Below are 24125 nucleotides of genomic sequence, written 5' to 3'. Positions count from 1 at the left end.
ATGGCATCTCCACCCCGAGGTGGTGAAGCTCATATGGCAGAGGTTCTACAGAGCCCAGGTGGATCTTTTTGTGACCCAGGAGACCTCGCACTGTCCCCTCTGGTTGTCTCTCTCTTACCCAGCTTTGTTAGGTCTGGATGCCATGGTACAGTCGTGGCCGAGGCTATGCCTGTACGCCTTTCCCCCGATCGCACTGCTCCCTGGAGTTCTGGAGAGAGTTCGCCGGGATAGAGTCCATCTCCTCCTGGTAGCACCTCGATGGCCGTGCAAACAATGGTTTGCGGATCTGGTGTCCCTACTTGAGGGCCCTCTGTGGGAAACTCCTCCCAGAAGGGATCTCCTCCCACAGGCGGGCAGAACCCTGGTTTACCCCTGCCCAGAGTTGTGGAGGCTGTGGCCCCTGAGGGGGCACAGTTTGTAGTGGCTGGTCTCTCTACCAAGGTAGTGGAGACCCTTCTCCACTCCAGAGCTCCCTCCACAAGGAGGTTGTATGCCGCACGATGGCGACTGTTCACATCTGGGTGCGAGCACCATGGCCGGGAACCTGTTAACCTGTTAATTCACAGCCCCCGAACAGGAGCGACAGTACCGACTGTGTCCACCGATTGAGGCCCTCATTCTGTAGGCAGGGTCTGGTAAGTGTGGCGTGATTGGACACTCGTTCCCATAGTGTTACGACGCAGCTCGAGTTCCCGAAGGGGAACGTCTCTAGGTTACGACCGTAACCTTAGTTCCCCGAGGGAACGAGACGCTGCGCCTCCGTGCCACACACCCTGCATCCCTGCGGCGCTTACCTTCTCTCGCAGGAGTTAGCGTCTTGTCCATCTTGCAGCCATTTGTAGCTTCATGTTTACGCGACGTCGCCTGCTGATGACGTCACGTCCCAAACGCCTATTGGTCACGCAGGGGCGTTACGACGCAGTGTCTCGTTCCCTCTGGGAACTAGGGTTACGTTCGTAACCTAGAGACGTATTGCCCCAAATAGTGGTAAATTGTGATAATTGAGGTAACCTCCCCAAGATGTTTCAAGAATTGAAGAATTCAAGAATACCATACCACAATAGTATTTTTAACAAATGGACTGGAAGTAGCTTTTTTCAATTAAGGTAGGGGTGCCAAAACAAATTTGTCATCACCATCATCATTCATTTTTTGCCATTTTTACTGTTTTTATGAAATTATGTTTAAATATTCATAATATATATTATGTATATATTATTAGTATGAAAAAAGTTAAAATCTCATTAAACCTGATTTGTCTTCCCCTTTTTCCTTTTTTAAAGGTTTTTAATAAGATTTTGCTTATGAGTATAAAAATTAATATTTTCCCAATAACTATATAAAATAGTGGTTATTCATAAAAAAATGATATTGACAAAACATGACTTATGTACCGATTTAATTTGTCATTCACGTAGTGCACTTTTAAGCCGTTATTCGTGAAACTATGCTAATTAACATAAAAATTCCTATTTTCCTAACACTATCATATTTTTTAATCAAAAGCCATATTTTTGCCAAAACTTGATCTGTCATATAACTTTTTTCATTCTTTTATTCCACGTTTCAATGTTTTGTAATACAATTGTGCTTATGAATATGAGAAATCATATTTTCATAATAACTTTCTTTTTTTCAGTCTTCATTTTGTCAAAACATTTTGTAGTGTCACTTTTTTTGTTTTTTGTTCACTTGTTCCCATTTTTAAATGGGTGTTCATCAAATTATCATAATAAATCTTAACAAATATTTTCATCACAACTATTACATTTTTATAACAAAAGTAATACATTTGCAAATATAAATTAATATGAAAATTCATAATTTCATAATAACTAGAATTTCTGTCATAAAAACATCATATTTTGTCAAAACATGATTTGTCATGTCACCTTTTAGCTTTCGTTTACTACCATTTAATAGTTATTCATCAAATTATACAAATTAATATAAACATTTATTTGTTTATAATACCTATCATTCATCGTATGGAATTATAAATTTTTTTTTTTTTGAAATTATGAAGATGAATATAAAAATTATTTTCAAAATATTTTTAAATATTTTTAATAAGAGAAAAAAAATATTTTCGATAAAACTTGATTTGTCATTGATTCGTTTTATTCCCCTTATTCCACTTTTTAACAGATTTTAATGAAAATTTAAAATCTGAATGCAAACATTTATATGTCCCCAATAGGTATGTTTTGGTGAAAAAAGTGATATTTCTGTCAAATCATGATTTTGCTTATGAAATAAAAATTCATATATTCGTAATGTTTTTATGAAAGACTCCTATTTTTATGAAATAATGCTTATAAGTATGAAAATTTATAATTTCATAAGTTTGTCATGTCATGTTTTATTGACTTTTTACATGTTGTGTTGTTATGAAAATAGTCATTTTTGTCAAAACCTATTTTTTCATAAAATTATGCTATGCAAATAAAAATTTATATATTTTTATATTTAAAATTTTTTATATTTTTGTCAAAACTTTATCATGTCATGTTTCTAAAATGTTGCTTCTGAATATGAAAATTTATATTTTTATAATATCAGATTTTCATGAAAAGTTATTTGTCAAAATGTAATATTTCATGACAATATTTTTGTTCACTTACTGCACCCTTTTTTCCTGAACTTTTGATTCTAAATATGAAAACTTATATTTTCAATATAACTATCATACCTTTTATGGAAAACGTAATTTTTTTTTCAAAAGTAATTTGTTTTTCCTTTGCTTATTGAAACTTTAAGTGGCTTTTCATTAAATTATGATTATGAACAATAATATAGTCATACTTTTGTTTATTACAAATTGTTTTTTTCAAAACTTGGTCATGTCACCGTTTTTGATACTTTATTAAACTTTTTAACAGTTATTAATTAAATTATGCTAATTAATATAACCATTTTTAAATAACTTTTATATTGTTTATTTAAAAAGGTCATATTTGTGTTAAAACAATGTCATGTAAATTTTTCGTTTGTCATTTCTATATTATAACAGTTTTTCATAGAATTATGATTATGACAACATTTTTTATATTTTAATAATGACTATCATATATTTAAGTTCAGTCACATTTTTGTCACAATTTCATTTGCTATGTCACCTTGTTTGTTCCTGTATTCCACTTTTTAACGGTTTCAGTTGAAATTTAATTTTTTATATTCATTATGCATATTGATATAAAAATGTAATGTTTTATAATAACAATTAATTGTTTGTTAAAAGACATAGTCCTGTCAGACCATTATTTTTCATGCCACCATTTCGTCTTTTGATCATTTATTGCACCGATTTACATGAAATTATGCTAATTAATATCAAAAGTCATATTTTCAAAATAACTATTATACTTTTCTGTAATACAGTGATCTTACGGACAAAACAGTATTTGCCATGTTACTTTTAAGTTATTTCGTTTATTTATTGGCATTAAATACTGTCAGGGTCTGGACATTTTTGGGATTGTTTTTGCCTTTGCCACCAGATGCCGCCACTGGTCCCCTAGCTGTATAATGTCTACCACCTGCTCTTCGTTAATGTTGTCTATTTAAGTTGCCCCTTTTGCCTTGGACTTTGTTGGTTCATTATATTTATCTTTACCTTTGTTGCAGTACAGTTGTCGGTGTATTTGACCTTATTGTATTTGTATCTTCTTTAAAAATATTGTTCTTTGTATTTGTCTGTCTTGATTCTAGCTTTTAAAACGGGATATGTGTGGGTTTGTTTTGTTCTGTTTGGTAAATGTATTTCAATTTTGTTTTATTTCTTTGTCTGCTGTTCTCCCGAGTTATTCCTTGCCTCCTGGTTTTCTCGAGTCTTTAGTTACCACCTGTCTTTCTGAGTTTCTTCTTCCTGTTTATTCATCTCTTATTTGTATTTGCTTTGTGTTCATTTTGTTTTGATAAACCCACTCTGCCTGTGATTTTTGGTCCTCTTTTCTCAAGCTGTTTTTGGGCTTATGATTTTTTATTAAAGAATCATGCCATTGCATATCGTTTGTGTCTCTGCATTTGGGTTCCAATGCCTCCCCATGGCAGACTGCTAGAGTGACCTGGGTTCGAGACCCGCTCTCAAACCTGAAAAATACGGTTATTGGTGAAATTGTTTAATTTAAAAAGCCATATTTTCATAATAACTGTCATATTGTTAAAATGAAGTAATATTTTTGTCAAACTCACTTATTACAGCACACACGGCTTGGCCAACCATGTAGTGTTGAGAGGTTTTTGATGAATTATGACTTTTTACAACTGATTTGTTCACTTTTTACAGTTTTTCATCAGATTATGAAAATACAAATTCATATCATAACTATCATATTTTTTGGAAAAAAGTGCTATTTTTGTCAAAACATGATTTATTATGTCCTATCTAATCATAAACATTGTGGTGAAGTGCATGCGATATGTGCAAATATAACATGGTTCGAACAACCATTTTCATTTCGTCCTGCAAGGCTGAGACTTGCGGAATTGCATTTTTAGCTCTTAGAAGCTCATTCATTACAGCACATACACGGCTTCGCTAAACTATTATTCCCTTTCAGGAACTCGAGCTGCGTCGGAACGCTTTAGACGCAGCGTCTCGTTCCCTCAGGGAACTAGGGTTCCCCTTCAGGAACTCGAGCTGTGTCGAAACGCTATGGGAACGCCCCTGGGTTGCATCCCATTCTGGATCTTCACTCCTTGAACCACTCACTTTTGAGGCTCGGGTTCAGGTTTCTCGTTTAGAGAGGTCGTGTCTCAGGTCAAGTCCGAGGACTGATTTGTCATACGTTAGATCTGGAGGTTGCATGCTCCCATGCAGCCGTCCTTCACCGCACACGGGAGGTTCCTGAGGTTGCTTTCGGGGCGAAGCTTACAAATATCGGTCCTTCCGTTCGGCCTAGCGCTCTCAACCCGTGCCTTCACAGAGTGCGTGAACGCGGCACTGACCCCGCTGCGGCTTCAGGGCATCCGCATTTTGTATTATATCGACGATTGGTTTATGTTGGCTTGTTAGAGCACCAGGCGGTTCGGCATTGAGATGCTGTTCTCGCCTGCATGAAGGTACTGGGGTTCAGACTGAAACACCGGTAAAGTGTACTTTTCCCCAGCATGGAGAACCGCTTTCTCGGCGTGGTGTGGGACTCGGCCGAGTTACGGGAACGGTCGTCTCCTGCCCGGTTTGTAGTCATCCTCACTGCAGTCAGGAGGGTAGGAGCAGGCCAGCCAGTCACTATGAGGCAGTTCCAGAGGCTGCTGGGTCTCATGTCAGCAGCGTCCAGTGTTTTCCACTCGGCCTTCTCCGCATGTGGCCCCTCCAGTGGTGGCTCCGGGGCAGGAGGGTTCTTCCCCTGAGGGAGTCTGTATCGTACCATAAAGGTCTTGCGGTGTGCCCTTTGAGCCTTGGTTGCATGGTAGGACCCTACGTTCTGTCCCGAGGCCCCATTTTAGGGACTCCTTGTCGTCGCGTAACGCTAACGATGGACGCTTCCCTCACGGGGTGGGGGGCGGTCATGAGTGGCCACTCCGCCCGGGGTCTGTGGAGCGGCCCACGTCTCTTGTGGCACATAGGTTGCCGGAAGATGCTGGCAGTGTTGTTGGGGTTACAACACTTCCTCCCAGTCCTTAGAGATCGCTATGTGTTGGTCCGCGCGGACAATACTGCGGTGGTCTCGTACATCAACCACCAGGGGGGCCTCCGGTCTCGCTCCCTTGCAAACAACTGCCGCAGGAGGTCCTCTTGTGGTCCCGGGACGAGCTCCTCTCATTTAGAGCCATTTACATCCCGGGACGGTTGGATGTCTGAGCAGACGCCCTGTCGAGACAGTGGCTGCCATGGGACGGTCTTGGCCGAGGCTACGCCTGTACGCCTTTCCCCCAGTCGCGCTGCTCTCGGGAGTTCTGAAATGAGTTCCACGAGGAGGTCGTACACCACACGATGGCGACTGTTCGCGTCACGGTGTGAGCGCCATGACTTGGACCCAGTTAACTGCCCGGTCGGTTCAGTTCTGGTGTTTTTGCAGGTACAGTTTGCCGCAGGGTTAACCCCTTTGACCCTGAGGGTTTCTGTGTTCACTGGGTAGGTCCCATTGGTGACACGTTTCCTCCGCGGCGGCCGGAGGCTGTGGCCCGGGACGCGACTCAGAGTGCCTGTCTGAGTTTTGGCAGTTGCCTCGTCCCGCCTGGAGTTGCCCCCTGGCTCCCACACGATGTGTCGTGTTACACTTATCTCTACAGGACGAGTCCTTGGAGGTGGTGGGTGCAGTTGTTTGGCTCGCTCCGCCGGCGTGTGGCGGCCTCTGCGGCCGGGTCCACTGGTGTGTCACTCCGGGACGTCTGTGACGCTGCGGGTTGGTCCACCCCGCTGACCTTTGTCAGGTTTTATGGCCTTGACCTCAGAGCCACCCCGGGGTCCTCTGTTCTGCGTGCTGGTGCCGAGGCCCTCACTCTTTCGGCAGGGTCTGGTCAGTGTGGCGTGATTGGACACTCGTTCCCATAGCGTTTCGACGCAGCTCGAGTTCCGTGCCACACTCCCTGCATCCCTGCGGCGCTTACCTTCTCTCTTTGCAGCAGCTAATGTCGCTACCACCGCACAGCCATCTTGTAGCTTCCAGGTTTACGTCGCCTGTCTATGACGTCACGGCTTGCCTATTGGCTAGATTTCACACGTGGTTTAGAGCGTGGTCACGCAGGGGCGTTCCCATAGCGTTTCGACGCAGCGTCTCGTTCCTTCGGGGAACTAGGGTTACGTTCGTAACCTAGAGACGTTACATGCGTAACCTAGAGACGTTTTTGTATGGAAAAGCTCAGTCAAAACATGATTCATGAAAAGTCATGTTTTTGACAACTAGATTTTAATGTCGTTATTTACCCTTATTTCACTTTTTAACGGATTCTAATTGAAATATGGTTATGTATATTAAAATTCATAATTTATAAATTATAAAAAAACATACTAATTCTGTCAAAACATTAGGTGGCATGTTACATTTTTTATTTTTTCGTTTACGCGTTGTACTTTTTACGGTTTTTCATAAAATTTTCTTATGAAAATTCATATATTTATAATATATAAATATTTTATAAATATATGAATTTGCATTTTCATATATTTATAATATATTCGTATATTTATAAATTATATTTGAAAAAAAAAATATTTTTTTCGCAACTCTGTCATGTCACGTTTCATTGACTTTTTAAACGTTACATTTTTTTTTCTTGAAATGTACCTAAAAAATAAGATGATTATATCATGTCAGTATTTTCGTTAACTTGTTGCACCATTTTACTTTTTTTTTTTCATGAATTTAGGCTCATGAAAATATTAATATTTTCACAACAACTATAATATCTTGTATAAATAAAAAGTAATTTATCTCAAAACAAATTTGTTGTTACCATCATAAAAATTGTTTTTGTTCCATTGTTCCACTTTTAATGGTTTGTAATACATTTTGCTTATGAGCATGAAAATTCATACTATCCTACTTTTTCCGGAAAAACTTTCTGTCAACAAATGACGTCAATTTGTAGTTTTTTTGTTCACTTAGTGACTTTTGTAATGGTTATTCATGAAATTATGCTAACTGATTCATATTTTTCATATTCATATTTTTACAATAACTAATTTTTGTATGAACAAGTCAATGTCAAAACATGATTTATGAAAAGTCATGTTTTTGACAAAACTTGATTGTTTAATGTCATGTTGTTTCCCCTTATTCCACTTTTTAACGGTTTCTAATGAGATTATGATTATGAATATGAAAATTAATATTTTCCCACTTCCCGTGGGCTCACCACCTGCAGGAGGGACCGTAAGGGACGGTGCTGTGAGGATTGGGCAGCAGTCGAAGGCGGGAGCCTGCTTAGACTGCTGCCCCCGTGACCTGAATTACGGATAAGCGGGAGAAGATGAATGAATGAATGAATATTTTCCCAATGGATAAAAGATGAAAATTTATGTTTCTGTCAAAACATTGGCATGTAACATTTGTAGTTTTTTGTTCACTTATTGCATTTTGTTAAGGTTATTCATTAAATTATGCTACTTAATGTAAAAAAATCATATTTTCATAATTACTATTTTTGTATGCATTCACAAAACTTGATTTTTAATGTTCTGTTTTTTTCAACTTATTCCACTTTTTAAAATTTTTTTTTATGAAATTATGCTTATGAATATAAGAAATCATATTTTCCCAATAAACAAAAAAAATATTAAATATTTATGAAAAAAAAAATCATAATTCTGTCAAAATATGATTTGGCATGTAACATATTTGAGTTTTTCGTGTACTTATTGTAATTTCTAACGGTTTACCAAGAAATTTTTCTTATGGAATTTTTTTTTAAATAATAATAACATATTTTGTATTTAAGAACATATTTTTGTCAAAACTTTGTCATGTTGACTTTTTAGCATTTTTTTTCTGAAATGTTGCTTCTGAATTTGAAAATGTAAACTTTATGATATAAGATTTTCATGAAAAAAGATCATTTTGTCAAAACATGATATTTCAAGTAAGAAATTTCGTTCACTTACCTCACCCTTTCACGTTTTGTCATGAAATTATGATTCTGAATATGAAAACATATTTTCACTATTTATGAAATTATGCTTAATAATTCATATTAACTGTTATATTTTTATGAAAAGTGTACCTTTCTTGTCAAAACCTGATTTGTCGTCAGCTTTTTCGATCCCTTTTTCTTTTATTTATTGATTTTTAATAAAATTTTGCTTAGGAGTATAAACATTTATATTTTCATAATAACTGTCCTACTTTTTCTTAAAACATGATTCCTAATGTCAATTTTTAATTATTTTTTATTCACTTTGTAACAGTTATTATAAATATAAAAAATAATATTTTCCCAATAGATGAAAAAAGATAAAATTATGAAAAAAGTCATATTTCTGTCAAAACATGATTTAGCATGGACCATTTTTTGTTTTTTCGTTTAAGCATTGTACTTTGTAATTTTTTACATGAAACTTTGCTTATGAAAATAAAAATTCATATATTTATAATATATTTTTATGAACAAACTTATATTGTTGTCAACATTTTATTTGCCATGTACTTGTTTATTTGCCATGTCACCTGAAATTTTGCACTTTTTAATGTTTTTTTCCTGAAATGTACATTTGAAATACAAAAATTCAAATTTTTAACAATAATATTTTTTTAAAAAACGTGATATATCATGCTTATGAGTATGAATTTATATTTTTATAATAACTATCCTACGTTTTACGAGAATAAAGCCATCTATTTTTCAAAACGATATCTCGTCAATTTTGTTGTTGTTCATCAATCAACCTGACTTTTACTGTCGTTTTTTTTTTCCTTATTCCACATTCGAACAGTTTTTAATGAAATTATCCTCATGAATATGAGAAATCATATTTTCCCAATAGATGTAAAAGGATAAAAAAAAAAATATGGAAAAAGTTATTTGTTTCAAAACACGATTCGGCATGTTCGGCATGTAATAGATTTTGTTTTTTGTGTAATTATTGTACTATGTAACGGTTTTTCATGAAATTTTGCTAATGGAAATAAAAATGTATATATTTAGAATTTTTCTTATGTAGAAAACTCATATTTTTGTCAAAACGTTATTTGTCATGTCATGTTGACTCTTTTGCACTTAAAATTTTATTTTTTTCTAAAATGTTGCTTCTGAATATGAAAATTTTTATTTTTATAATAACCATGATATTTTCATAACAATAGACATTTTTGTCAAAAAGTGATATTTCATGTCAGTATTTTCGTTAATTTATTGCACTATTTCACATTTTTTTTCTCACAACAAATGTGTTGTCACCATCATCAATAACTTTTTGCAATTTTAACAGTTCTTTAATGAAATTAAGCTTAAAAATTCATATTTTCATATTAACTATATTTTTATGAAAAAAAAATATTTTTAAAAACTTTTGACTTTTAAATGGTTTTTAATAAATTTTTACTTATGAGCATGAAAACTCGTACTATCGTTCTTTTCTGGAAAACGTCAACGTTTTGTCAAAACATATCAATTTGTAGGTTTTTTTGTGTTCACACTGCCTTTTTAATGGTTATTCATAAAATTATGCTAATTGATATATAAATTCACATTTTCATTCAAAACATTATTTTTGAAAAGTCAGGTTTTTAACAAAACTTGATTTTCTTTAATGTTATGTTATTTCCCCTTATTTCACTTTTTAATGGTTTCTAATAAAATTATGAAAAAACTCATATTTCTGTCAAAACATTAGATGGCATGTTACATTTTTAGTTTTTTTTGTTTACGTATTGTATATTGTAACAGTTTTTTATGAATTTTTCTAATGAAAATGAAAATTCATTTATTTATAATATTTTTTTAAAAACTCACATTTTTCTCAAAACTTTATTTGTCATGTCATGTGTTTCACTGACTTCTAGCACTTTTAAATTTTTTACCTGAAATGTACCTTCGGAATATGAAAATTAATATTTTCATAACAATAATAATTTTTGTCAAAACGTGATATTTAAGTATTTTTGTTCACTTACTGCACTCATTTACGTTTTTTTTTCATGACATTATGATTCTGAATATGAAAACTTATATTTTCACCATAACGATTATATCTTTTCTTAAAAACTTACTTTTTTTCAAAACAAATTTGTCATGTGTACCATCATCATTCACTTTCTGCCATTTTTAACTCTTTTTTTTTATCAAATTATGCTGAATAAAATAATATAAAAAAAAAAAATAGTAAAATTCTTGTCAAATCTTGATTTGTCCTCACATATTTCGTTCCTGTATTCCTTTAAAAAAAAAAAATTTTTATTAATATTTTGCTAATGAGTATGAAAATGTATATTTTCATAATAACTTTCCTACTTTTTATGCGAATAAAGCCATCTATCACATGATATCTCATGTCAATTTTTCTTTTTTTTTCGTTTACTTATTGCCTTTTGTAACAGTTATTTATTAAATTATGCAAATAAAAAAAAAAAAGATCCATGAAAAAGATCAGTTTTTGACAAAACTTGATTTTCACTGTTATGTTTTTTCTCCTTATTCCACTTTTTAACGGTTTTTAATGAAATTATGCTTATGAATATAATAATTCATATTTTCCCGGGAAATAAATATGTAAAAAGTATGAAAAAAGTCATATTTCTGTCAAAACACGATTTGGCATGTGACATATTTTAGTTTTTTGAGTACATATTGTAATTTGTAACAGATATTATTAATATAAAAATAAAAAATAAATTATAAAAATAAATAATTTATAAAAATTTATATTTATATTATTATATATTTCTATTAACAATGTATGTGAGTTTTTCCAAAGCCAAACAATGAGACAGTTCTTGTAACCATTGTTTAAAATGAGGGCCTTCTGTATTTTTTAAATGACAACCTAATACAAGTTTTGCTTGTACTAAACATTATATCAAAATCTTCTTATCAGAGCTAGTAAAGGTGCACTATAAAATATATAGTATACAAAGTTTAGGACACTTGGGAACATTTTGTTTCAACACCAGGGATGAAAAATCTAAAACTTTTTCCCAAAAACATTCAACTTGGGGGCATTTCCATAAAAAGTGATATAAAGTTCCATTCTCTAAATTACATTTTATACATTGATTGGGAATGTTGGGATTAAATTTGTGTAGCAATTTAGGAGTGATGTATACTCTCATAATCCATTTATATTGCAGAAGCTTGGATCTCGTATTAATTGTCTGTTTGGGCCTTTAGACAGATAGGCCTTTCATTGCACTTAGTGGAGAGTAGTCTATAAAGCATATAAATTTGCCTACCCCCATTTAAGTGGTCTAAAGTAACTTTTTCTAAAGGGGATAGATAGATAGATAGATAGATAGATAGATAGATAGATAGATAGATAGATAGATAGATAGATAGATAGATAGATAGATAGATAGATAGATAGATAGATAGATAGATAGATAGATAGATAGATCTAGGTTCTGGTGCGTAAGTTCCTGTATCTCCTTCTTGATGGAAGGAGGTTAAACAGTTTATGACTGGGATGTGAAGAGTCCTTGATAATGTTGTGAGCTCTGCGCAGACCTCTGCTGTGATGAAGGTGTTCAATGGCAGATAGTTGGGTGCCAGTGATGCGTTGGGGGGTTTTGACCACGCTTTGCAGGGCTTTATGTTTACACACAGTGGAGCCTCCGTACCATACAGTGATGGAGTTGGTCAGGATGCTCTCAATGATGCAGCGGTAGAAACTCGTTGAAATCCCTGGGGACAGATGAGCTTTCTTGAGACTTCTCAAAAAGTACAGGCGTTGTTGTGCTTTGTGCAAATGTTCTGTGCTTTGATCAAAACGAGCAAAAAAGCGATTGAGCTTGCCCGGTTGAAAGGCACTGCTGGTTGGAATCGATGGTTGATGTGGGTTTAGCCTTAGCCCAGCCCTGATGCCGCCTCGCATCCCCCTCCTTTGTTTACGGTCTCGCCACCGGTGCTGTGGTCTCGCTGTCGGCCGAGCTGGATCAGCGGTCCGCGGTGTTCGGGGCGATTTTCCGAGGGAGTTCAAAGTTCGTATTTGCCCGTATTTGTAGTTGTGGCCGATGTCTAATAATGCTTGTCAGATGTATGAGCAAGCCTGTTCTGAGTGAAAACATTTTCTGTTGATGGAGAAATTGCTACTAAATTGCAAAATCTGGAAAGACGCTGGGCCTCGCGTTATGCACGCGCCTCCATCTTGTTAAAAAATAAAGAGGAATGATGTTGTATCTTGTTAATAAAATTCCTAATTTCAAGATATTTAAAAAAATGTGTTTTAGGTAGATCTACTATCATATTTTTTTATGAAATAAATTATCATTTTTCAAAACATGAATTGTCTTGTCACCTGTTTATTTTTCCTTTGCTTATTGAACCTTTTAGTGGCTTTTCATTAAATTATGATTATGAACAATAATATATTCATACTTTTAATGTTCATTACAAATGTATTTTTTTTTCAAAACTTGGTCATGTCACCGTTTTTGATTCTTTATTCAACTTTTTAACAGTTATTAATTAAATTATGCTAAATAATATAACCATTTTTAAATAACTATCATATTGTTCATTAAAAAAGGTCATGTTTGTGTTAAAACAATTTGTCATGTCAATTTTTCGTTTGTCATTTCCATATTAATACAGTGTTTCATAGAACTATGATTATGAAAAAGAAAATTTATATTTTCATAATGACTATCATATATTTAAGATCAGTCACATTCCTGTCAAAATTTTATTTGCTATGTCATTTGTTTATTTGCTATGTTTCTTCCCTTATTTCACTTTTTAACAGTTTCAGTTGAAATGTACTATTTTATATTAATTATGCATATTAATATAAAAATTCAATGTTTTATAAAAACAATTAATTGTTTATGTTAAAAGACATAGTCCTGTCAGACCATTATTTGTCATGCCACCATTTCGTCTTTCGATCATTTATTGCACCGATTTACATGAAATTATGCTAATTATTTTCAAAAGTCATATTTTCAAAATAACTATCATACTTTTCTGAAATACAGTGATCTTACGGACAAAACAGGATTTGTCATGTTTCATTTATTTATTGCCATTAAATACTGTCAGGGTCTGGACATTTTTGGAATTGTTTTTGCCTTTGCCACCGGATGCCGCCACTGGGCCCCTATCCGCTACTCCCTTTTCCCTTACTCCCTAGCCCCTAGCTGTATAATGTCTACCACCTGCTCCTCGTAATTGTCTATTTAAGTTGCCCCTTTTGCCTTGGACTTTGTTGGTTCATTATATTTGTCTTTACCTTTGTTGCAGTACAGTTGTCGGTGTATTTGACCTTATTTTTGTTGTATCTTCTTTCATGATATTGTTCTTGGTATTTGTCTTGATTCTAGCTTTTGAAACTGGATATGTGTGGGTTTGTTTTGTTCTGTTTGGTAAATGTATTTCTATTTTGTTTTATTTCTTTGTCTGCTGTTTTCTCGAGTTTTCTCAAGCCTTTCTGTTCTCCCGAGTTTTTCCTTTCCTCCTGGTTTCTCCTGTTTTCCCTAGTCTCCTAGCTTCTCCTGCCTACTCTAGTCTTTCTGAGTCTCCCAGCTTTCCTCTTCTCCCGAGTCTTCCCAAGCCTTTCTGCTCTTCAGTGTTTTCCCAAGTCTCCTGTCTTCTCTGTTCTCCTGAATTTTCCCTATTCTTCTGTCTTCTCCAGCCTTCCAGAGTCTCCTGACTTTTCCCTAGTCTCCTGTCCTCCCGAGTTTTCCCAAGCCTTTTCTCTTCTCCTGGGTTTTCCCCAGCCTCCTGGCTTTTCCTGTCTTCCCTAGCCTCCTGGCTTTTCCTGTCTTCCCTAGCCTCCTGGCCTTTCCCTAGTCTCCTGGATTTTTTCATAGTCTCTATGCTTTCCCCGTTCTCCCGAGTTTTTCTCAAGCCTCCGGTCTTCTCGAGTCCTTAGTTACCGCCTGTCTTCCTGAGTTTCTTCTTCCTGTTTAGTCATCTCTTATTTGTATTTGCCTTGTGTTTTATATTGTTTTGATAAACCCACTCTGCCTGTGATTTATTTATTTATTTATTTTTTTGGTCCTCTTTTTGCAAGCTGTTTTTGGGCTTATGATTTTTCATAAAAAAATCATGCCATTGCATATCATGTGTCTCTGCATTTGGTTTCCAATGCCTCCCCATGGCAGACTGCTAGAGTGTCTGCCACTTGCTTTAGCGACCCGGGTTCGAGACCTGCTCTCAAACCTGACAAAATACGGTTATTGGTGAAATTGTTTAATTTAAAAAGCCATATTTTCATAACTGTCATATTGTTAAGATAAAAAAGTAATATTTTTTGTCAAACTCACTTATTACAGCACACACAGCTTGGCCAACCATGCGATGTTGAGAGGTTTTTGATGAATTATGAATTTTTACAACTGATTTGTTCACTTATTTACAGTTTTTCATCAAATTATGAATATAAAAATTCATATCATAACATATTTTTTAGGAAAAAAGTGCTATTTGTGTCAAAACATGATTTATTATGTGTATCTCATCATAAACATGTAAAAACATTGTGGTGACGTGCATGCGATATGTGCAAATATAACATGGTTCGTTTTCCTTTCGTCCTGCGAGGCTGAGACTTGCGGAATCGCATTTTCAGCTCTTAGGAAGCTCATCCATTACAGCACATACACGGCTTCGCTAAACTATTATTTTTGTAGGAAAAACCTCAGTCAAAACATGATTCATATAAAGTCATGTTTTTGACAAAACTTGATTTTAATGTCCTTATTTACCCTTATTCCACTTTTTAACGGATTCTAATTGAATTATGGTTATGTATATAAAAATTCATAATTTATGAATTATAAAAAACTTAATATTTCATATATGTCAAAACATTAGGTGGCATGTTAAATTTTTTAGTTTTGTTCGTTTACGGATTGTACTTTTTAAGGTTTTTCATGAAACTTTCTTATGAAAATGCAAATTCATATATTTATAATATATGAAGATATTATAAATATATGAATTTGCATGTTCATATATTTATAATATATTCATATATTTATAAATTATATTTGAAAAAAAAAATCATATTTTTGTCGAAACTCTGTCATGTCACGTTTCATTGACTTTTTAAACGTAAATTTTTTCCCCCTGAAATGTACCTTAAAAATAAGATGATTATATCATGTCAGTATTTTCATTAACTTGTTTCACCATTTAACTTTTTTTTTTCATGAAATTATGCTTATGAATATATTCATATTTTCACAACTATAATATCTTGTATAAATAAATTGTAATTTATCTCAAAACAAATTTGTTGTTACCATCATAAAATTTTTTTTTGTTCCATTGTTCCACTTTTAATGGTTTGTAATACATTTTGCTTACGAGCATGAAAATTCATACTATCCTACTTTTTTCCGGAGAAAAGTAAACTTTCTGTCAACAAATGACATCAATTTGTAGTTTTTTTGTTCACTTAGTGACTTTTGTAATGGTTATTCATGAAATTATGCTAACTGATATAAAAATTTATATTTTCACAATAACTAATTTTTGTATGAACAAGTCAATGTCAAAACATGATTTATGAAAAGTCATGTTTTTGACAAAACTTGATTGTTTAATGTCATGTTGTTTCCCCTTATTCCACTTTTTACGGTTTCTAATGAGATTATTGCTTATGAATATGAAAATTTATATTTTCCCAATAGATAAAAGATAAAAATTTATGAAATGTCATATTTCTGTCAAAACATTGGCATGTAACATTTGTAGTTTTTTTTAATTTTTTTTTTTAGGTTATTCATTAAATTAAGCTACCAAATATAAAAAAATCATATTTTTATAAAACTTGATTTTTAATGTTCTGTTTTTTCAACTTATTCCACTTTTTAACGTTTTTAATGAAATTATGTTTATGAATATTAGAAATCATATTTTCCAATACACAAAAAAAATATGAAATAATTCTGTCAAAATATGATTTGGCATGTAAGATATTTTAGTTTTTCATGTACTTATTGTAATTTCTTACCAAGAAATTTTTCTTATGGAAATACAAATTCATATATTAATAATATATTTTTTATTTTTGTCAAAATGTGTCATGTTGACTTTTTAGCATTTTTTTCTGAAATGTTGCTTCTGAATTTGAAAATGTAAACTTTATGATATCAGATTTTCATGAAAAAAGATATTTCAAGTCAGAAATTTCGTTCACTTACTGCACCCTATTACATTTTGTCATGAAATTATGATTCTGAATATGAAAACATATTTTCACTATTTATGAAATTATGCTTAATAATTCATATTTACTATTATATATTTATGAAAAGTGTACCTTTCTTGTCAAAACCTGATTTGTCGTCAGCTTTTCCGATCACTTTTTCTTTTATTTATTGATTTTTAATAACATTTTGCTTAGGAGTATGAACATTTATATTTTCATAATAACTGTCCTACTTTTTCTGAGACAAAATACATCTATTTCTTAAAACATGATTTCTCGTCAATTTTTATTCATTTTTTATTCACTTTGTAACAGTTATTATAAATATAAAAAATAATATTTTCCCAATTGGTGAAAAAAGATAATATTATGAAAAAAGTCATATTTCTGTCAAAACATGATTTGGCATGAACCTTTTTTAGTTTATTCATTTAAGCATTGTACTTTGTAATTTTTTACATGAAACTTTGCTTATGAAAATAAAAATTCAAATATTTATAATATACTTTTATGAACAAACTTATATTATTGTAAACATTTTATTTGCCATGTCACTTGTTTATTTGCTACGTCACCTGAAGTTTTGCACTTTTTAATGTTTTTTCCTGAAATGTGCCTTTGAAATACAAAAATTCATATTTTTATTACAATAATAAATTTTTTGAATACGTGATATGCTTATGAGTATGAATTTATATTTTTATAATAACTATCCTACGTTTTATGAGAATAAAGCCATCTATTTTTCAAAACATGAAAGCTCGTCAATTTTTATTTTTTCCCTTGTTGTTAATCAATCAACCTGACTTTTTTACTGTCATGTTTTTTCATGAATATGAGAAATCATATTTTCCCAACAGATGTAAAAGGATAAAAAAAAATATATGGAAAAAGTCTTATTTGTTTCAAAACACTATTCGGCATGTAATGGATTTATTTTTTGTGTAATTATTGTACTATGTAATGGTTTTTCATGAAATTTTGCTATTGGAAATAAAAATTTATATATTTATAATTTTTCTTATGTAGAAAACTCATATTTTTGTCAAAACGTTATTTGTCATGTCATGTTGAAATTTGTTTTCTAAAATGTTGCTCTGAATATGAAAATTTATATTTTTATCGTAACTATCATATTTTCATAACAATAGACATTTTTGTCAAAAAGTGATATTTCATGTCAGTATTTTTGTTAATTTATTGCACCATTTAATTTTTTTTTTCTCACAACAAATGTGTTGTCACCATCATCAATAACCTTTTGCAATTTTAACAGTTCTTTAATAAAATTAAGCTTAAAAATTCATATTTTCATATTAACTATATTTAATGAAAAAAATCACATTTTTAAAAAAACTTTAGACGTCAATTGTTTTGTTCGCTTATTCCACATTTAATGTTTTTTTTAAATAAATTTTTACTAATGAGCATGGAAACTCGTACTATCATAATTTTTCTGGAAAACGTCAACGTTTTGTCAAAACATGATATATCAATTTGTAGGTTTTTTTGTGTTTACACTGCCTTTTCAATGGTTATTCATAAAATTATGCTAATAGATATATAAATTCACATTTTCATTCAAAACATTATTTTTGAAAAGTCATGTTTTTGACAAAACTTGATTTCTTTTAACGTCATGTTATTTCCCCTCATTCCACTTTTTAATGGTTTCTAATTGAATTATGCTTATGAATATGAAAATTCATATTTCCTAACAGATTAAAAAAGCTGTATAAAATTATGAAAAACCTCATATTTCTGTTAAAACATAAGATGGCATGTTACATTTTTTGTTTTTTTTGTTTACGTATTGTATATTGTAACATTTTTTTATGAATTTTTATAATTTTTTTTTAAAAACTCATATTTTTGTCAAAACTTTATTTGTCATGTCATGTGTTTCACTGACTTTTAGCACTTTTACATTTTTTACCTAAAATGTACCTTCGGAATATAAAAATTTATATTTTCATAACAATAATCATTTTTGTCAAAACGTGATATTTAAGTATTTTTGTTCACTTACTGCACTCATTTAAGTTTTTTTTTTCATGACATTATGATTCTGAATATGAAAACTTTACATATTTTCACCATAACTATCATACCTTTTCTGAAAAACTTACTTTTTTTCAAAACAAATTTGTCATGTGTACCATCATCATTCACTTTCTGCCATTGGTAACTCTTTTTTTTATGAAATTATGCTGAATAAAATCATATTTTTTTAAAAATAGTAAAATTCTTGTCAAATTTTGATTTGTCGTCACCTTTTTCGTTTCTGTATTCCTTTTTTAAACATTTTTTTTGTTTATGTATGGAAATGTATATTTTCATAATAACTATCCTACTTTTTATAAGAATAAAGGCATCTATTTTTCAAAACAAATCTCATGTAATTTTTTCTTTTCTTCATTAACTTATTGCCTTTTGTAACAGTTATTTATTAAATTATGCAAATAAAAAAAGAAAATCATGAAAAAAATCAGTTTTTGACAAAACTTGATTTTCACTGTCATGTTTTTTTTCCTTATTCCACTTTTTAACGGTTTTTAATGAAATTATGCTTATGAATATGAGAATTCATATTTTCCTGAGAAATAAATATGTAAAAAGTATGAAAAAAGTCATATTTCTGTCAAAACACGATTTGGCATGTGACATATTTCGTTTTTTTGAGTACATATTGTACTTTGTAACAGATATTATTACAGTTTTTCTCAGTCGCTTTGGAGCATTTCTCGAATCATCCTTAAGATTTGCAAATCAGTAAGTGCATTCTCAAAACAATGTGAAAAAACAGCACAATACATTGGATTTCTTGCAAAAGCCTGTTTTCTGCTCAAAATCCTTAGTACTTCTCTCAAAATCAAGTATTTGTGTCAATGAACATATCATTGCCATCAACATAACAAGTCCTTTTATCATTGTCTATGAACAAGATAGTCAAAATGTTTAGTCATTTTTTTAATATGACAATGCTTTATTTTAGTATTTCCTGATGTAAACTACGTTTTGGATTACAAATATTGAAAATGCACGAGGCTGAATTGGCAACTGTGAATTTCAACAGCACATTTATGATCGTAAGAGACTGGACAGGATATACACTTTTTTATTTTTCTTTACTAGTGGACTGACTAAAAAATTTCAATATAATGTCATTGTGATAGAAAATAAAAAGACACAAATTATAATTCCAAAAGATAAACATAGGAAACACTTCTTAGGCAGAACTGTGCATGCCGCACTAAACAGTGCAATCTGCCCCCTGATGTCCCAGTCTGTCGGGCCACAGATTTTCATCCACATCACAACAGATATCATACCTTGCAATACCATTGTGAGGCCATGACTGACAACATTGTCCACAATAGTGGCTCTAATTTCATCTGAAATGTGTCTATGTCTTTGGCCTCTTCTTCCTCTATTTTGCCTCCTTACCCTTCCAGCTGCATCCTTATTCTTGGCTCTCGACCATGTTCGTTTCCTAGTTGTTCATCCATTTCCAACAATTGTTAGTCTGTGTTTTGCTCTTTTTATATACACTCGCCAATTACAGTAAAGGTTCAAGAGATTTAGCCTCGACCTATTTTAGAGAACTAGTTGATTATTGGTTAATCTGAAAGTGAAAATGCCCCTTTATTAGTGACATTCAAGGTTCATTTGCACAATTCATCAAGACACATTTACCAAAAAAGTTTAATTGAACTGTGAAGAAGAAGAGCTTGACAAATTTTGACAACTGGTTTAACCATTTTGCACTCAATGACTTGAATCAACTGATTCCTAAATATTTTGGGGGTTAAGACCATTTAGGTGAAACTAGTATAATACATTTTGATCAACATGACATAAACAACTGATAATGTAGGAAAAAGCAGACACTTGTACACAATCGATTAAATGATGTACAAAAGCATTTGCAATTTGATCAAAGCAACGAGAAATGTTCTTATGATGAGCACAAATTACTAAATGATGTGGAGTTTGAACAAGTAGTTTTGAGAATTAAATTTCTGATCTGAGAATTGCTCCAAAGCGACTGAGAAAAACTTTAATATAAAAATTAAAAAAAATATATAAAAATAAATAATTTATAAAAATAATTTATAAAAATGTATATTTGTATTTTTATATTTTTCTATTAACAATATATGTGAGTTTTTCCAAAGCCAAACAATGAGACAGTTCTTGTAACCATTGTTTAAAATGAGGGCCTTCTGTATTTTTCAAATGACGAACTAATACAAGTTTTGCTTGTACTAAACATTATATCAAAATCTTCTTATCAGAGCTAGTAAAGGTGCACGTTGCAGGGAAAATATTTAGTATACAGAGTTTAGGACACTTGTTTCAACACCAGGGATAAAAAATCTAAAACTTTTTCCCAAAAACATTCAACTTGGGGGCATTTCCATGAACAGTGATATAAAGTTCCATTCTCTAAATTACATTTTATACATTGATTGGGAATGTTGGGATTAAATTTGTGTAGCAATTTAGGAGTGATGTACACTCTCATAATCCATTTATATTGCAGAAGCTTGGATCTTGATTGTTTGTTTAGGCCTTTAGACAGGTAGGCCTTTCATTGCACTTAGTGGAGATTAGTCTATAAAGAATAGACATTTGCCTACCCCCATTTAAGTGGTCTAAAGTAACTTTTTCTAAAGGGGATAGATAGATAGATAGATAGATAGATAGATAGATAGATAGATAGATAGATAGATAGATAGATAGATAGATAGATAGATAGATAGATAGATAGATAGATAGATAGATAGATAGATAGATAGATAGATAGATAAAACTTTATTGTCATTGCATTGAACAGGTACACAGCAACGAAATGCAGTTTGGCATCTACCAGGAGTGCAAAATGTAGCAATGTAGCAAAATGTTGTACAGAAATGGTTTATACACACACACACACACACACACACACACACACACACACACACACACACACACACACACACACACACACACACACACACACACATTATATACACATACATGAATGTGAAATAGTGGGCAGAATGTACAGTAGGGATATAAAGATACATAAAGATAAAAAAACTGTGCATATGTAATGAGGAGTAGAAAATATATACCATGTAATATGTACTAAATAAAGTACAGAGGTCATATACAGTGTTTTGTTTTGTGTTTGTTTTGTAGTGATCTAGCGGTGTAGTGTAGCGTTCAGTAGTGTGATGGTGGATGGAAAAAATCTTTCCCTGAACCTGCTGGTTCTGGTGCGTAAGTTCCTGTATCTCCTTCTTGATGGAAGGAGGTTAAACAGTTTGTGACTGGGATGTGAAGAGTCCCTGATAATGTTCTGAGCTCTGCGCAGACCTCTGCTGTGATGAAGGTGTTCAGTGGCAGATAGTTGGGTGCCAGTGATGCGTTGGGCGGTTTTCACTGCCCTTAGCAGGGTTTTACGTTCACACACAGTGGAGCCTCCGTACCATACAGTGATGGAGTTAATCAGGATGCTCTCAATGATGCAGCAGTAGAAACTTGTTAAAATACCTGAGGACAGATGAGCTTTCTTGAGACTTTTCAAAAAGTACAGGCATTGTTGTGCTTTTTTAACCAGGGCTGAAGTGTTGCACTGCCATGACAGATCCTCAGAGATGTGAACTCCCAGGAACTTGAAGCTGGAGACTCGCTCTACCTCAGTTTCATTGATGTTGACTGGTAGATGTCTCCTGCTGTTGCATTTCCGAAAGTCCACAATGAGCTTTTTAGTCTTTGTGGCGTTGAGGGTCGGGTTGTTGTTGGCACACCATGCTGTCAGATTTTGAATCTCTATTTCTGTAGGCCGATTTGTCGTTGTTGTCGATCTGGCCGGTGGTGTCATCTGCATACTTGATAAAGATGTTGGAGTTATACAGAGGAGCACAATCATGGGTGAACAGGGAGTAGAGTAGTGGGCTCAGAACACAGCCCTGTGGAATGCCAGTGTTCAGAATGAGGTTTGAGTATACCTGGTTGCCCATCCTAACAGATTGAGGTCTGTTGGTGAGAAAGTCCATAATCCATCTGCAAGTGGAGGTGCAGATACCCAGGTCACTGAGCTAAGTGATCAGTACAGTGGGGAGGACTGTACTGAACGCAGAGCTAAAGTCACTAAACAGCATTCTGATGTAGGTGTTGCTTTTATCCAGGTGGGTGAGGGCTGAATAAAGGGCTGTGGAAACTGCATCCTCTGTTGACCTGTTTGGGCAACTGGGCGAAAGTCATTCAGGCATTCGGCAGCTGAGTGCTTAGGGAAAGGTATGATGGTTGTGGTCTTCAGGCATGTCGGAACCGTGGCTTGGGCCAGTGACAGTTTGAAAATGTCAGTGAAAACCTGTGCCAGTTGTCCAGCACATGCTCTGAGAACACATCACGGTATGCCATTCGGGCCAACTGACTTGCTTGCATCCACTCTGCTAAACGCTGACTAGACGTCCGTTGTTGAGAGTGAAAGTGGGCTGTAAGCTGTAGAAGAGTCAGTGGTTGAGGTGAAATGTCCTGTGCTTTGATCGAAACGAGCAAAAAATCGATTGAGTTCGTCCGGTTGAAAGGCAATGCTGGTTGGTTGAGATGTACTTTTGTAGTCTGTGATGGTCTGGATGCCTTACCACATGCGTCTGGGGTCAGAGTTGTGGAAGTGCTCTTCTATGTGTCGTTTGAATATAAGTTTTGCTCTCCTGATGTCTCTTTTCAGGTTGGCCGTGGCTCTGTTGTAGTCCTCTACATTGGCAGATTTGAAGGCAGCATCTTTTGCTTTCAACAGGAGACGGACTTCAGAGTTCATCCTCGGCTTCTGATTAGGTAGTGACATTGTCAATGCACGTGTTGATATGGTCCAAAACAGATGAAATGTAAATGTCCATGTTCGTGTGAGAGTCCAGTGTGGCCTGTGAGGCAAACATGTTCCAATCAGTATCCTGAAACTGTTGCTGTAGAGTAGAAATAGCCCCCTCTGACCATACCTTTACTGTCCTCACAGCTGGTTTCACCCGTTTGATCAGTGGTGTGTATTTAGGTAGCATGAACCAATAGAGGTAATCAAACTGACCCAAGTGGGGAAGGGGAATGGCCATGTATGCCCCAGGTATGTTTGTGTACACCTGGTGCAGTGTTTTGCCCCTTCTGGTAGAGCAGGAGACATTGCGGTGAAATAAACAAAAAACAGATCTCGGGTTGGAGTGGTTGAAATCTCCAGCGAAAACAATAGCACTTTCTGGATGTGCAGACTGCTGTTTGCTAATAGCTGCGTGCAGTTCCTCCAATGCTAGTTTAGCATTAGCATCCGGCGGAATGTACACCGCAGTCAAAACAATGGCTGAGAATTCAGTAAATAAAAGGGTCT

At 33.6% G+C, this 24125-nt stretch overlaps 1 long non-coding RNA gene across 1 annotated transcript in view; it reads left to right on the top strand.

Moving 5' to 3' along the window:
- Positions 1-24125, top strand: part of LOC310720928 — a 308842-nt gene that overhangs the window by 106652 nt on the left and 178065 nt on the right. The window contains exon 2 of the long non-coding RNA XR_014531870.1: positions 21668-21805. This is a non-coding gene — a long non-coding RNA (uncharacterized lncRNA). The remainder of the gene's footprint in view (positions 1-21667; positions 21806-24125) is intronic.

Source organism: Silurus aristotelis (genome assembly GCF_946808225.1).
Source record: "Silurus aristotelis genome assembly, chromosome: 26".
Classification (NCBI taxonomy): Eukaryota; Metazoa; Chordata; class Actinopteri; order Siluriformes; family Siluridae; genus Silurus; species Silurus aristotelis.
The sequence above is the reverse complement of the archived record's forward strand: the minus strand, read 5'-3'. Positions and strand labels throughout refer to the sequence as shown.